Source organism: Tympanuchus pallidicinctus, unplaced genomic scaffold (genome assembly GCF_026119805.1).
Source record: "Tympanuchus pallidicinctus isolate F22 unplaced genomic scaffold, pur_lepc_1.0 scaffold4, whole genome shotgun sequence".
Classification (NCBI taxonomy): Eukaryota; Metazoa; Chordata; class Aves; order Galliformes; family Phasianidae; genus Tympanuchus; species Tympanuchus pallidicinctus.
Window position 1 is genome coordinate 4052827 of NW_026294758.1, and position 14932 is coordinate 4067758.

Genomic DNA, 14932 nt, shown 5'->3' on the forward strand with positions numbered 1-14932 from the left:
ATTGAAAAGAAAGCACATTACCACACTACTTTCCCTTAATACTGAGCAAACCAGTTTACTTCCATGAGAAATCAGAGATACTGTTGAACCAATACAGACTCTGAAAATGAAGCAAGTAGGCAAATTAGGAGACCTACCTGTAAGACAGGCTTTGGATGAAGCAGCAACACTTCAGTTGACTGATGTGAGGTCAGCTTTCCCCTCTGGAGAAATAATAGAGACTCCCATAATAGAGTCAGAAGGGCAAACTCCTATCAGTAACTTCCCATTCAGTTCACTAGACATACTTATGTGCACCTCTCTTCCAGAGTCTTAAGGTCCATGGATACACTGTGTTTGCTTGAATGTCCTTATCCCCAACTTTCCAAGATTATCCTCCAGTGCATAGGGAAATAGAAGTTAAAAGAACCAGCAAGCAGCCATTGTAGGATGTGGCACACAAGGATTTGGGATGTCTGTAATTCCTTGAAACTCATCCAACAGCAGAAAACAGGGGTTTTAGATCAAACTTTGTATATCCCTGCATCTTCAAGGCTTAGAATTCGTATAAACCAGTTCTATGCATCTCTGCCCTGTCTGCATAGTAGAGCTAGCTGACCATGCAGAACAGGTTGTATAAGAACATTTGACTAAAGTAAAAAAAAAAGTTAAATATTCAAGGCTCTTGTTTACAGAGAAGATTGATTGCTGCAGATTGTATTGTTTTTAAGTAGTAGCACAAGATGTTATACATAGAATGTTTCCCTTGCAAGGACAAATGTTCCCCTGGATTCTAGACTTGGTAAAATATCACTACAGTTAGAGCAGCACCTCAATTAGCAGGTGTTTAATTGAAGAACTACTGCTTAGCCACAGCTTCATTTATTCTTTATGTGGCTAAATGAAACATGTAATTTTAGCTAAGGAATTATTTCTGTGTAAGATCCCATTTGCTTATCAGTATTCCTTACACAGTTGTGGTTTATGTTCCAGCTGGACAAGGGTAATCGTCATCCTCAAAAGTTTTCCTTTCCCAAAGGGTTCAGAATTCTCTCACAGGTGAGAGATGCAGGAACTTCTTATGAAGGTCTGACTCTGACAATGATTAAAATTGATGCTAAGTTGCTACCAGCCTTTGTTACAAACCCACCATGAGAACACTATAATTTTAGAGACAGACCCTCTGACCACCACAGTTCCACAGAACAGTGCTTGTACCATTTCCCACTTTGAGGATTGCTTATGTAATTGGGAGAATAATACTTTATAACTTAGACATTTGGGGGAAAGGGAGATCTAAATTACTGCCTACGAACAGACACTAGAAACATTATCTCGGGTAACGCTCAGAAGAGGCTGTGAACACATGAAACGCTGTAGAATTAACTCAGAAATGAAGGAGAAGGCAGGAACTAAGATGCTCTTTTAAGAGGGCAAAGGAGAAGGATGAACATGGCACAGCTTGCCAGCTCATATACGAGGTAGCTATCCCGAACCACACAAGAAGCATCTGGCTCAGACTGAATATAGAAGGAGCCTGTATAACAAGAAAATGCAGCGCCACAACAACTTGGAAGAAAAAAGTTCTGCTAAAATCAGGAAAACAGAATAAGCAAATGAAAGGGTAAGAGGAGAAGCAAGAGATGGCTACAGAAATTCTGCAGTTCAGCTAGACAGGCAAATTTGGCTAAGCACAGAAAAGAGCAATGAAATCCCTGGGACACTGCAGCAGCTGTAGACAAGTTTGTTCTTACTTCCAAAAAGAACAGGCAGCTCTTGACTGCCCATATGCAATATGCATTAGTGTAAGATAAGTTGTGCCAGAACTGAAGCAAGCTCTAAACTTACAGTATGGAAATGAATTAACTGTGGAAACGGTTTCAACGTGATCGAACAGGAGATTCTTGAAAGCCTGTAAAAAAAACCCTTCCAAAAGGCAACTTAGGAGATTCCACTGTGTTTTTTAACTTACAACAATTCTACGTCAAGTTGTTAGAACAACTGGAAGAAAGCTTAAAGGTGAAACACATGGCTTATAGGCACAAAGTCAAGAATTTTTTTCACCACTTACGCTGGAAATCTACAATAACCGTATTAACACACCTTGCACTATTTAAGCAGGTCAAAGGTCTGCAAAGGCTGGAATCCAATCTAGTCTACTTGAGTATGTTCTTGAAGTCATAGTCCTGTGAAATGTCTCAGGTCTTAAAACAAAGGCTGTGAATAGTTTCACCCAATTTTGGCTTTGGATTAAATGCTCCAACCTAGATTAAGCATAATTTCTACACTACCTCTGATTAGGAGCTGGAAGGCTGCAAGCTGTGGCTGGGGAAAGGACAGAAGAAGCATATATGTAAAATGCTACTACGCTACACAGCTTCACTTCTGGTGGCAAAAGCCTTCCCCCAGTCACTCAGGGCTGGCCAGCATCATGCATTGCTGTTTAGCTACGTCTCAGCAGCTGAAGGTCAAGTCAGAAGCCACCTGTTTGTCCTTAGCAATGGGTGGAGCCTCCAGGCTAGCTGCACAAAATAAGGAATTGCTGGAGTCTTCGTTTAGGAGCAGGCTAGATCCCTTTGTTGAAATCTTAACCATTGCTAGAAAGAAGTAGGCTTTCAAGTGTCTTAGCAGATGGCCCCCCAATATGAGTTGTCTCAGCCAGTAATCCTGACACAGAGCACTTCTGCATCATGTTAACTGGCAATGGCATTCTTCCACAAGGTTTGCGGGATTTCTGCAATTGGGGAAGCAAGACCACATCATCTGTTCTAGCCTACTTTTACCATAGAAAGAGGAGTCAGTCCTGCAAAGCTTGGCAGGAAAAGAAATATGCATCCATCTGCACTTCCTGCCAGCACAATTGTAATACCTAAGAGCATCTGAAATACTGCTAATATTAAATGTTTCATTAACAAGAATCTGGCTTCAGTTCCAGGGACTCATGCATCAGCTTCATCTTTGGCAGGACAAGGTACCTACTGTTCTAATAACATAGCTGCATTATGAGATCAGCACAGTCCAAGTTCTAGCAGGTACCTACTGCTTACAAATATAGATATTTTTAAATATAGATATCTATATGCTTATAGATAAAGAGCCTTTTTCAGGCAGCACCTAATAAAGTAAACTCTTCCAGCCACAAATCAGAGCAGAACCACAACAGTGATGAGAAAAGGCAGCTTCTGGTTCCAGGTAAATGGAATGAACGACAGGTTCCTTCTGCAGACTCTTTGAGTCCCAGAATTATCTCAGAAGATTTCCTCAGATTTCAAATCTTCTTCTACTGTAAATAAGAAAAATTCCTCACCTTCTTAGACCACCTGTCACCTGCAGAAGAAGGTCAGGTGAAAGTCTAGCAAAGCCTCAGTTACAACCTATGGCAGAAATAAGTCAACATTCAGACCTCCAGGCCTGTGATTACTGCTCGAGTCTTTTGTGCACAGCTCTACAACCACCTACTGATAATCAGACTCTGCACAGATTCTTGTGGAGTTTACAGAACTCATCAAAATACCCAGACTTTTGGATGTATGAGATGACTCTAGAAGCAAGGATTTGGTTTCCTAGCATGCAGCACAAACAGGAGCTAATGTCTGCTCTAGATCCATGAGCCCTGCCAACTATACAGGCTGCTATTTGGTAAGGAAGCAGCTTCATATTCTTCTGTTGGATCATTCAGCCCAAACACTATGACTGGTTAGCCTGCCCAGAAATATCCTAAGTCTTTCAAGAAACTGAATTTCAGCTGAATTTTATAAACTTGAAGCCAGTATGTGATATGCAGAATGAGTAGGTTAGTTTCCAGTTGATCTTATCTTCTCCCTCCTGCACGTCCTCAGGACACTTTCCAAGACTCTAGATTTACACAGCAGCTTGAATCCACGTGAAGTAAAACCTCAAGAGCTTGATATTCATTCTTCTGGAAGGCAGCATCCCCCCCACTGGAATAGTACACACCAGAGGAAGAATGCATTTAGGATGCAATCCTAGAAGGCTAAAAGCAGGGTCTAAAGTTTTGTAGGTTTTGGTTTATTTTCAAGTGAAGATCATGTATTCTTCAGCCCCAAATCCCAGCTTCTAAAAATTCAACTTCAGTTTTCACCTATCCTGAGTTAGCAAGTGAGTAGCTTACCTGGATAGTAAACCCACTGAAGCAGCTGTCCACAAAGAAAATGAAAGAGGTGGTTCCACTAGGTTTGAGTCATAAAATCATTAAGGTTGGAAAAGATCTCTAAGATCATCTAGTCTGGTTCATCTGCCACCAATTCGGCCAAGTAAACAATGTTCCTTAGCACCACATCTCCACATTTCTTGAACGCCAGCAGGGATTCTACTACCTCCTTAGGCAGCCCATTCCAGTGTCTGACCAGTCTTTTGGAGAAGTTTTTCCTAATGCCCAACCTGAACCTCCCCTAGTGTAATTTGATGTCCTTCCCTCTTGTCCTATCACTGGTTACCTGGGAGAATAGATTGAGCCCCATCTCAACACAGCCTCCTTTCAGGTAGTTGCAGAGGGCAGTAAGCTTGCCCCACGCCAGTTTCCTCAGTCACTCCTCGTAAGTCTTGTGCTCTAGTCCCCTCACCAGCTTTGCTGGACTTCTCTAAACATGCCCCAAGGCCTCAGTGTTTGTAGCAAAGGGTCCAAATCTGAACACAAAACTCAAGGTGCCGCCTCACTAGAGATAAGTACAGGGGGACAGTCACATCGCTGGTCCTGCTGGCTACGCTGTTTCTGATACAAGCCAGGATACCACTGGCCTTCTTGCCCACCTGGGCACACTGCTGGCTCACGTTCAGTGAGTGTCAACCAACACACCCACATCCTTTTCCTCTGCTAAGCCTTCCAGCCGCTCTGCCCCAAGCCTGCAGCACTACACAGGGTTCTTGTACCCAAAGTGCCAGGATCAGACATGTTGAACTTCCTCCCAGCTTGGTGTTGTCATCTCCAGTCTTACTGAGGGTACACTTAATTCTCTCATTCAGGTCATCAACAAAGATATTAAGCTGGACGGGTCCTAGTGCCAACCCCTGTAGAATATCACTCATGACGGGTCACCAGCTGGATTTCACTCCATCCACCATCACTCCCTGGGCCTGGCCATTCAGTCAGATCCTTACTCAGCAAAGAAGGTACCAAGCCACAGGCTGTCCGGTTTCCCAGGAGAATACTATGGGAGACATTGTCAAAGGTTTTGCTGAAGTCTAGGTAGATAGACTACAACAACAGCCTTTCCCTCATCCACCAGGCGTGTTACTGGTCATAGAAGGAGATTATGTCGGTCAAGCAGGACTGGCCTTTCAAGAACCTATGCTGGCAGGGCCTGATCCCCCCCAGTTGTTCTGCACATGTTGCGTGATTTCATTTAAGATGATTCTGGCACCAAAGTCAGGCTGACAGACGTACAGTTTGCTAGATCCTCCTTATGACCCTTCTTGTAGACAGGGGACACACTGGCAAGCCTCCAGTCCTCTGGGACCATTTGGTTTACCAGGACCACTGATGGGTGGAAAATGGCTTGGCAATCATCTCTGTCAGCATCTTCAGGTGGATCCCATCTGGCCTCACAGACCTGTGACAGTCCAGGTGGAGTGACAAGTCTCTGACTGTTTTGATCTGAACTTTGAGGGGTTTACTCTGCTCTCAACCTAGACTTCCAAGTCAAGAGCTGAGTATCCCAAGGACAACAGGTCTGGCAATTAAATGCAGACACAAAGCAGATACTGAGAACTTTCCTTATCCTCAGTGGTCATGTTTCCCACCACATCTAGTAAAGGATGAACATTAATCCATTTGTGAAAAGATTTTTTGTTCTCTTTCTACAGTGGCCAAGTTGAGTTCAACTGAGCTTTAGCCTTCCCAGTTTTTTCCCTGCATATCCTAGCAATTTCCTTGTTCTTTTCCCGAGGTTGCCTGTCCCTTCTTCCTCAGGAGGTAGATTTTCTTTTTTCTCATGGAGCATCAGAAAACATTTCCTAATCAGCCACAATTCTTCTTTCTCACTGGCTCATCTTACTGCATGGGAGGGTGAGGAAACAGCCTGCTCCTGCACCTTTAAGACTTCTCTATCAGGGAGCGTCCAGCCCTCCTGTACCACTTCACCCTTCAGAACTGAATCCCAAGAGACCTTCCCAACCAGTGTCCTGCACAGTTCAAAGTCTGCCCTTCAAAGTCCAAGGCAGCAGTTTTGCTGGGCCCTCTTTCTAACTTCATGAAGAATTGAGAACTCTTACGATTTCATGGTCACTCTACCCAAAACAGATCCCGACCTCCTCATCTCCCACCAGACCTCCTCTGTTTGTGTACAACAGATCTAGCAGGTGAGTTCCTTTACCAGCTGCAACAGGAAGTTGTCTTCTATACACCCTAGAAACCTCCTAGACTGGTTCCTCTGCGCTGCATTGTATTTCTAGCATAGATTAAAGAAGGTGAAATTGCCCATGAGAACAAGGGAAGGCAATCACTCAGTTTTTGCCAGCTACTCACAGAACACGTCATCTATCTCTTTATCCTGGTTAGGCGGTCTATAACCGACTCTTACCAGGATGGCCACCTTGGTGGCCTTCCTCCTGACCTTCACCTGTAGAGACTCAACTTTACCATTCCCAGTTCAGAGCACTACAACACTGAAATGCCCTCTAACAAAGAGCCACACCACCACCCCTCCTTCCCTGCCTTTCTGAAGACTTTATAGCCATCCACTGCAGCACTCCAGTCGTGAGAGTGATCCCACCATGCTTCAGTAACGACAACTAAGTCATAGTTTGCCCATACTACAATGGCTTCCAGCTACTCTTCTTTTACAGAAAAGAAGGCTCCAGGGAGATCACATTGTGGCCTTCCAGTACTTGAAGTGAACATATGAACAGGAGGGAGCACGACTGTTTAAAAGGGTATAGGAAGAGGGGGAATGGTTTTAAACTAAGATGGGGAGGTTTAGATTAGATATTAGGAGGAAGTTTTTCCACACAGAAGATGGTGATGCACTGGAACTCTTCCAGGTTGTCCAAGGATGTTGTGGCTGCCCAATCCCTGGAGGCATTCAAGGCCATGCTGGATGTGATTCTGGGCAGCCTGGTCTGGTGGTTGGAAACTTTGCACATGGCAGGGAGGTTGAAACTAGATGATCACTATGGTTCTTTTCAGCCCAGGCCATTCTATGACTCTATTATATGGTTCTACAGTTCTACTGTTTGTTGCCCAAGCTGCTTGTATTGGTGAAGATGCACTTCAGCTGAGCCAACTGCCTCATCCCCCACTCAGGCACTGTTTCCCCAGGCTCATCTCAAGCAGTCCTGCTTTTATCCCCTTCCCCTTTCATACCTTTCAAAGCTCTCAATGAGCTTTGCCAGTTTCTGCGCTATGATTTGTTCCCTCTTTGTGACAGGCGAGACCCATCAGCAGCCCTTAGGTCAGGTGCTGACTAAACTGCCCCAAAAGTTGTCCAAGCACAGATAATCTCACTTCTGAAAAGGATTAGCCTGAAGCTACCTGATGTTGCAAGCACTCTGTTCTCATTAAACAGGTATAAAATGATGTAAGAGACATCTGGAGATCGTATGGAAATGTTGCTGTTCAGAGGCAAAGTTAAGTACACGCATCTTCAATTAATCCTACCAACATCAGTGATTTTACACCCAGGTCTGTACCACTTGTGGAGCCTTGCTGTTTTGTTTCTACACTTGAACTGCCACATTTTCCTCCTTGTGCTTCAAGGCGTTTTGTTGCCTTCCATTTCTCAGAGGCACAACCACAGACAGAGTGATGGCAAGGAGACAGTGATTCCATGCAGTGATTACAGTTGGGCTCTGGAACAGTCTTATTTTCATACCTCCAGTACTTAACAGTAAGTCTTAGCAGAATTGCTGCTGGTAACTGGAAAACTGAAGTAGTTTAAACACAAGCATTCAAAAACACTATAAAAGCTTGTATTAACTTGGCTCTCACAGACATGCTCACTGCATGACTTATCCCAGAGAGTTCTGAGGGAAGGTAGCTTAGGTTTCTGGAGTTCTCTACCACTGATCTGCACAGGTCAGCTCTAGGTGGGAAGAGAACTCACATTTCCATTCTCCAGTTCATACAGATCATGTCACAGTTCCCCTCTGAAGGATCTCACCAAGCACCTGCACAAGACTGTTATCCAATACCAGCTGCAGACAAACACATAAATTCTCTTCAGATATAATTCAAGGGAAGAAAAGGTATTTGCATCCCCCTCGCTCAGTTTAATTGCTTTCCAGGCATTAGTATCTTTGTTTACCACATGTCCCCTTTGTTTCCTTGCACAACCCACTGAAAGTAATCAAAGCAAGGAGGCAGACTGCAAGGAAGGACAAATGCTGTGGACACACTGAGAAAAGGAAAAAGAAAGAGCAGTCTTTCTCTGCAAGATAAAAGAAACAAAACACCCACACAGTTAACTGAAACTCCAAAGCCTTACAAATTCCCAGGAGAAAGTAACACATAATTTCTACATCGATCCACAAACAGAATGGTGTTAAACTGCATTTTGACAAAAGCTGCAAGAACCACCCTCTGACGCTGGACCTGTAATTCTAGGAAAGGGGAAGTGTGCACAGAGACATCAGCTCCTGACATCCCTCTCCATAAAGAGGAACAAGAGCACTGTGTGGGGGCATACTCACCAGAAACTAGTTTGCACTTTCAAAAGTAGTCTGAATTTCCCACTATATTAATAATCTAGAATCAGATTGCAAAATTGAGGCTATTTTAAGAGTAATACAGACTGAGCTCTAGTGAGAAGCAAGCCTTCTTGCTATCACCTGGAAATATATCAGTAGAGGAGCGATAGTGCCAAGCACCGAAAGATCACAGGCACTGATCTTTCACCTTCCAGCTCTAGAAGATATTATGCAGCAAGCTGGTTGGGCAGAAAGCCCTAATGGAGCATGCACGCATCCAAGCCTCACTTCCAGCATTTCCAGCAGTATTATTGGTATTCTGTGCATCCAAACAACAAGCTACTTCTGAGGTCTGACTAGATAAAGACCGTATCAGTTTGCTCTTGGGAAATTTTAAGTATGTGTTACAGTGCAGCAACTTGCCAAGCCATGAACCCTGATGATTTTATTCTGTAACTCATCACTCAAACTAATATTTCTCCTATGTAGGTCTACGCTGCCTAGAAACTTAGAACTACCCAGTACCCCTAAAAACACACAAATTTCAGATACAGCAGCTGATCTTAATGGCATGCAGTTTAGTACCACCTACGACCTGGAAGCACTCTTGCTAACAAAGGTATCACTCTTAGAGGACTTTGTGTTTGTACTACAGCCTATTTGGCTGGACAGGGAAACACTAAAACAAATGCACTTCAGAGACACTACAAACTGACACAGATAGGTCCCAAGCATTCTCATGCAGGTCATGGGATTCTTACCTCTTCCCTCAGGCTAACAGCCAAGCTTACAGGATGGATTATTTTACTCCGTGGTTTGTTTTCCCATAAATCACCTCAGTTAGGCTAACCAGAGCAAAAATGTGGGCACAGAAGTGTTTCCTGCAAACAGTATTTTCAGTAAGAGCAACCTCTTAGCTATGTCCCAGGGGTCTCCAGAGACTTGGCAACAATATGCCTTATTTCCACTATTTCTGTGCAAGCAGTCATAGAAAGGTGTCATATACCAGACCAGACCATCTGCTCACACAGTCTGGCTATCTGCCTATTTCCTCACAGACTCCTTAAGAGAGCAGCCCCTTTTCCTAATCTGAAGAGAAAGCTATGGATTGCCACACTGAAGTTGAAAGTAGTTCCAGTTATACTTTAAAAATTAGGGTAATGAGTAGCATCTCACTAATGTTTCTACAGCAGTTAAGACAAATCTATCAATATTACTAATAAGCTGTGCTACTTGTGAACAAAAGCAAAAAGGCTTTAGGGACCAAGCACCTGAACTATGCACGTTGTTATTCTGAGTAGTTATTACTTCAGTAAAATGGAAAGGGGTAAGACATTTTTTACTAACTCTCACTAACAGGACGCACACTTCTCCACACCCTTTGAACAGAAAGGAAAGTAAGGAGTTACAGTATGCTTGCCTCACCCTACAAACCCCTTTGTGTGGCAAGTTACTTTAGTATGCAAAAAGATACTTCAACAAGTTCACAGGATGAACTTGTTGAATGTTCTCTTGGAAGACATTCCCAGATCCCAGGTTAGATTCTACATCAGTTCACAAAGCAGAGTCCTTGCAGAAAGCTTTATTTAGCTTGCTGAGTGGAAAGCCAATCTGGCTACTACCCAGCAAGATTAATTCATAGATATGTCAAAGCTGTAGAAAGTAGTGGAAGTGCCTGTGACCTGACAGAACACAAGTGAGTTTAATGTTTGAGTAGGCTTGGTTTTGCATCCTTCAGCAGAGCAAACTTGTGTGGTTTCTTCTGGTCCTCAGCAGAAGGGAAGAGGCAGCAGTGCCCTCGGAGCACAGATTTCCACAAACTGCAGAAGGTTCATGTTTTCAGAAACATTCAGAAAGACCTTTTGAATCAAAACTTAATTACTGTTCCCTAGCTGTGTAAAGTTCCGTGTCCTTCCAATATTGTTTTAAGAATATTGCTCATTTACAAGACTTGAATTACCGTGAATGGGATTCTGTAGCTGTGCATACAGAAAGACCATAAACCATTTAAGCATGCTAAAAAGCACCTTGATAATTAACATGTCTAACACACCCACAGTTTTGTTTCAAGCTTTGTTTTCGGAACCTTAGCTATCACTGTCTAACAGCAGAGCAGCAGCAAGGATTCACACTTCAAGCAGGAAAAATCTGAATTCAGCATATGACTAGGAGTCATCCACACTCCAAGAAGGCAGAATTTATATTTGATTAAAGACTGGACAAGCTTAACAAACTGTTCTAACTAAACTGCTTTCTTTTAGAAACAACTCTTCAGATATACCTGATACCGCTTCTTTCCCATTCATACTCTAGTAGAAGCATATTTAGGTGGGTTGCAGATTTAACCTTTACCTTGGTATCCACAGTACTGATTGGGATGAAAGGCTCCTAAGAGCAAACAGCAACATTTTAAAAATCTGAACAGACACAAAGGCCTTTGTTCTGTATGTCTAGGGAAAGGAGAGAGAAAAAATGGGAAGAGAAGACAAGAGAAGGCTGGAAAGCAGCTATTCTGGCCACTGCTGTGTTTAAACAAGTACAAATACACTTCCACTTCGCATTATGACACGGATTTCTCATGCTCACCACTTCAGATATGTTGCATTATTAGCAATCCCCCAGACAGTGTAAACAGAGTTTCATGAAAGCAAATAAGACTGCCTGTTCATCTCACATTTTAATCTCAAGCTCTGGAAGAGTTGGAGGAGAGCACACTCGGAGGAGCTCTCAGAGGTAGTCTGCAGGTGCAGTTTATGGGACAGCCCTCAATTACATTTGCTGATTAATAGTATGTTTTCCAGCAGAATGGGATTTGCTCCAAAGATGGGAAATAAACAAAGTGCGTAACTGTTGGAAGCAAAAAAAAAAAAAAAAAAAAAGAAAAAGCCAGTTAAGACTACTTCATTCTCCACTTCAAGAAAGGTGAGTACACCATTTCTCACAATACAAGAAAAAAAAAAAAACCCAACTTATCTAGAGACCAATAAGAGGGAAAAACAAGGGATGAAATCTATTTTCTGATTTGTCTGCAGAAACACCCTTAATTTTTATGGCCCTAGGCTCATGACAGGCACTGTGGCACATACAGACATTTACCACAAAGGACTGCAAGAGCTAAAGTACACTGATCCAGGAGCATACTGGTCAGCAAAATGAAAGCCAGCGTACACATCCTCAAGAGGCCATGATGATCAGTGACAATAAGTGGTATTGATTAAAAACCTTCCAGGGACAGTCTTGGTAACAATCCAAAACACAGCTCTGTATTGGCAGCACACAAGACTTTCACATCCAGTCAGCCTTGAAGGAGTATTTAAAAGGCAACAGCAAAAGTGCCAGTCCTACCCAGGTAAGCATGGGTTTAGGCACTGCCTGGAGCAATCACCATTCAAAAATGTGTCCATGCTTTCGCCACTGAGTTAGCAGGAAATTGCTCTTGCAAACACCATCCGCAGCACCAAGGGAAAGGAGGCCTCTCTGCCATTAAACAAGACATGCACTGAAACATGCTACCTCATATCATTCAAAGTTAATAGAAAAGGAAGGCCAACTGTGCAGACTCGGTTTAATGCAAGTTTTTAGGATCCCGGGATGCCCTTCAGAAGGATGCAACTAGTTCCACTAAAGCACTGTACAGCAACACTTCCCCATGTGGGCATGGGGAACATGCTTCCAGCTTTATCAGTCCAATACAACAGAGAAGCTCTACCTCTTACCAATGTTTCGGTGTTAAGAGTCTACTAGGTACTTTCATCAGATTAGCACTGTTAGTGTGGTTTAGCCTTCATTTTTTAAGCTTCAATACTACTCGAATCCAGAACAGAGAATGAGAATCAGGCTTAGAAGCCATTAACAGCATGACAGACCACTTCAATTATCCTTTTTCTAGGCAAGCCAATTCTTCTCACAAGAATGGCCATCATACTCCTTAAATTTAGGGCAACATCCAGAAGCAAGTAAATCCAGTTGCTATTTACATTTAATTTGTTTTATTTTCATGGCAGGTGGAGTACTAAACATTTTTAAGATGTTCCTCCATACTAGTGCAGCTCTCTTCAGCCTAAGATGCATAAGGACACAAACCTGAATCAAACAGCAGTCCTTCTTTAGAATCTACAGAGAAACAACCACTTTCCAGAGTAGCTTCTTGCCTACTGCTTATTGCTTCACTGGAGAAACACTGCAGAAGCTCTGGATGTGGATGTGGTCCTAACTAGATCCACTAAACTCACATTCCCTATATGCTTATTCAGACAGATACTTTCTCTTTGGGCACTACAGCATTACCCACAGCAGAAGACAACATCTTCTCCTGCTTCCCTACAGGAAGGTCCCAAAACAGGTCCCAAAAACTGTTTTGTAGGTTGGTCCAGCACTAGGAACTAAACTAATTAAAAAGCTGCAACTCACTGCAATTGTTTTTCATCCTCAGTTTGTCATGGCAGCGTTGCTAGTCCTAATTTGCTGTTAGCTATTGCCCTTAGTTACAGTAAGAAAAACAGATTCCCTTGTTTTTCAAGAATTTACTAGCAGACTTTCCTTTAGAGTCGCAGCTGCCACCCTAAGGTGTTAAGGTGTTTTGTTGTTGTTGTTGTTGTTTTGGTTGAGACGGTCTTTTTGTCCAGTTTGCTTTTTTTTTTTTATGGTGTTGGGTTTTTGCTTTTTTTGTTTGTCTTCTGACTCACTTCACTGTATACAGGATAGCTTGGTCTGCGAGCTTCACTGCAAATCTGGCTCAGGCTGTTGAATTAGCAACAGCTTTCAGAGTCAGAACAGCTCTGCACTGAATATCATGCTCAAGGGTTGCAGAGAACACGTTTTAGCGATGTTGCTTCAGAGAAACACACAAGATCAAACACCATTTTTAACTGCTGCAGTGCGCTCTGCAGACTGAGAACACACACATTTGCAGCACCTAAACTGTCCTCGAGATGGTAAGTAGGTTTTCATTTTCATTTAGCTAAGCTAATACTAAGTTACACCTCACTGCACTGTAAAAGCTCCTATCTCATTCCCTGACCTATTTAGAGAGACCAGCCTCTCCACACAGTTAAGGATGTGAGTGGCTACTGCAGCAGCTAGATGATGTATCTGAGATACCAGAGAGGTAGTCTGCAATGCTAGAAGAAATCAGGACAATAGCTTGCAGGTTAATCTTGGAACTGACATCTCCCACATCCACGTGTCAACGGGAAGGCCTTGGAATTCATCCTTTATCACTCAGGTCATTAGTTGCAGAAATAATGCTGCCTGAGGTTTATCTCAAACCTCTGCGATACGTACAGAGAATGATGTGCCCTAAGAGAAAAGAGGTCCTAAAAGAAAAGACCGTTTGATCCTATTTATCCTGTGTACTCTGCCCTGCTTACCATTAGGGAGCCCACAGAGCACTTAGCAGCTCTCTTAGGTCTGAGAGGTTCCAGCAGAAGCAGCCCAAAAGATTCTTTCCAACCACCAAGCATAACTTTTTCCACAATGACCAAAAACAAGTCACTGCCAAGACTCACCCTTCTAAAACATAGCTGAAGTTAAGAACCAAGTTCCTGTATGTATGTTTTCAACGTCTGACAGTTTTCAGCGCTCTTTGTCATAAACCATTATAAAAGTAATATTTTAGAAAAGATTATGAAAGCTTATGCAATTATGAAAGATTATGCAACACTGAATTAAAGCTCAAGGTATATTACCTTCTCCGTTAAGTTGAAATAAGACCCACAAAGCAGTCATTCAGTTGTACATTAGGAGCTATGCTCATTTTTACCAGATGGCAAGATTAATAAAATAACAGTGCTAAGACAGTTAAGTTAATGCAAGTGTTTGTTCAATTAAGTGTCAGCTATCCTTTACTTTGGTCAGGAGAGATGACAACTGTGAATTCCAGACAAACACGCTGTACCAAGAAGTTGTGTATCACAGAAAGATCACCACACTAAGTTTTACAATACCAGAGCATCTACACAGTAAAGTATTATGAAAGCATGCTTATCAATAAATTCCAATTTCTGTAAGGAAGGCAACTAACTGTAAGCAACAACATCAGGGTAGTCTAACCCGATGTGGAAGTCTGGAATGAGTAGAAGAATAAAGCCCCCACGCTTCAGGTGAAGAGAGAGAGAACCCCAAGCCCATTTGGATTGTCCTAAGACCATGGGACCAGATGGGATCCACTCAGGGGTGAGCCAGTGGAGGTGGCTGCCAAGCCATTTTACACCGTCTATTAGTGTTCCTGGTCAGCTGGAGAGGAACCAGAGGACTGGAGGCTTGCCCGCGTGACTCGCATCTACAAGAAGGGCCACAAAGAGGGATCCAG

At 42.9% G+C, this 14932-nt stretch overlaps 1 protein-coding gene across 1 annotated transcript in view; it reads right to left on the reverse strand.

The window, feature by feature from the left end:
* Nucleotides 1–14932, reverse strand: part of SNX30 (sorting nexin family member 30) — a 50842-nt gene that overhangs the window by 28072 nt on the left and 7838 nt on the right. The gene's annotated exons all lie outside the window — the stretch shown is intronic.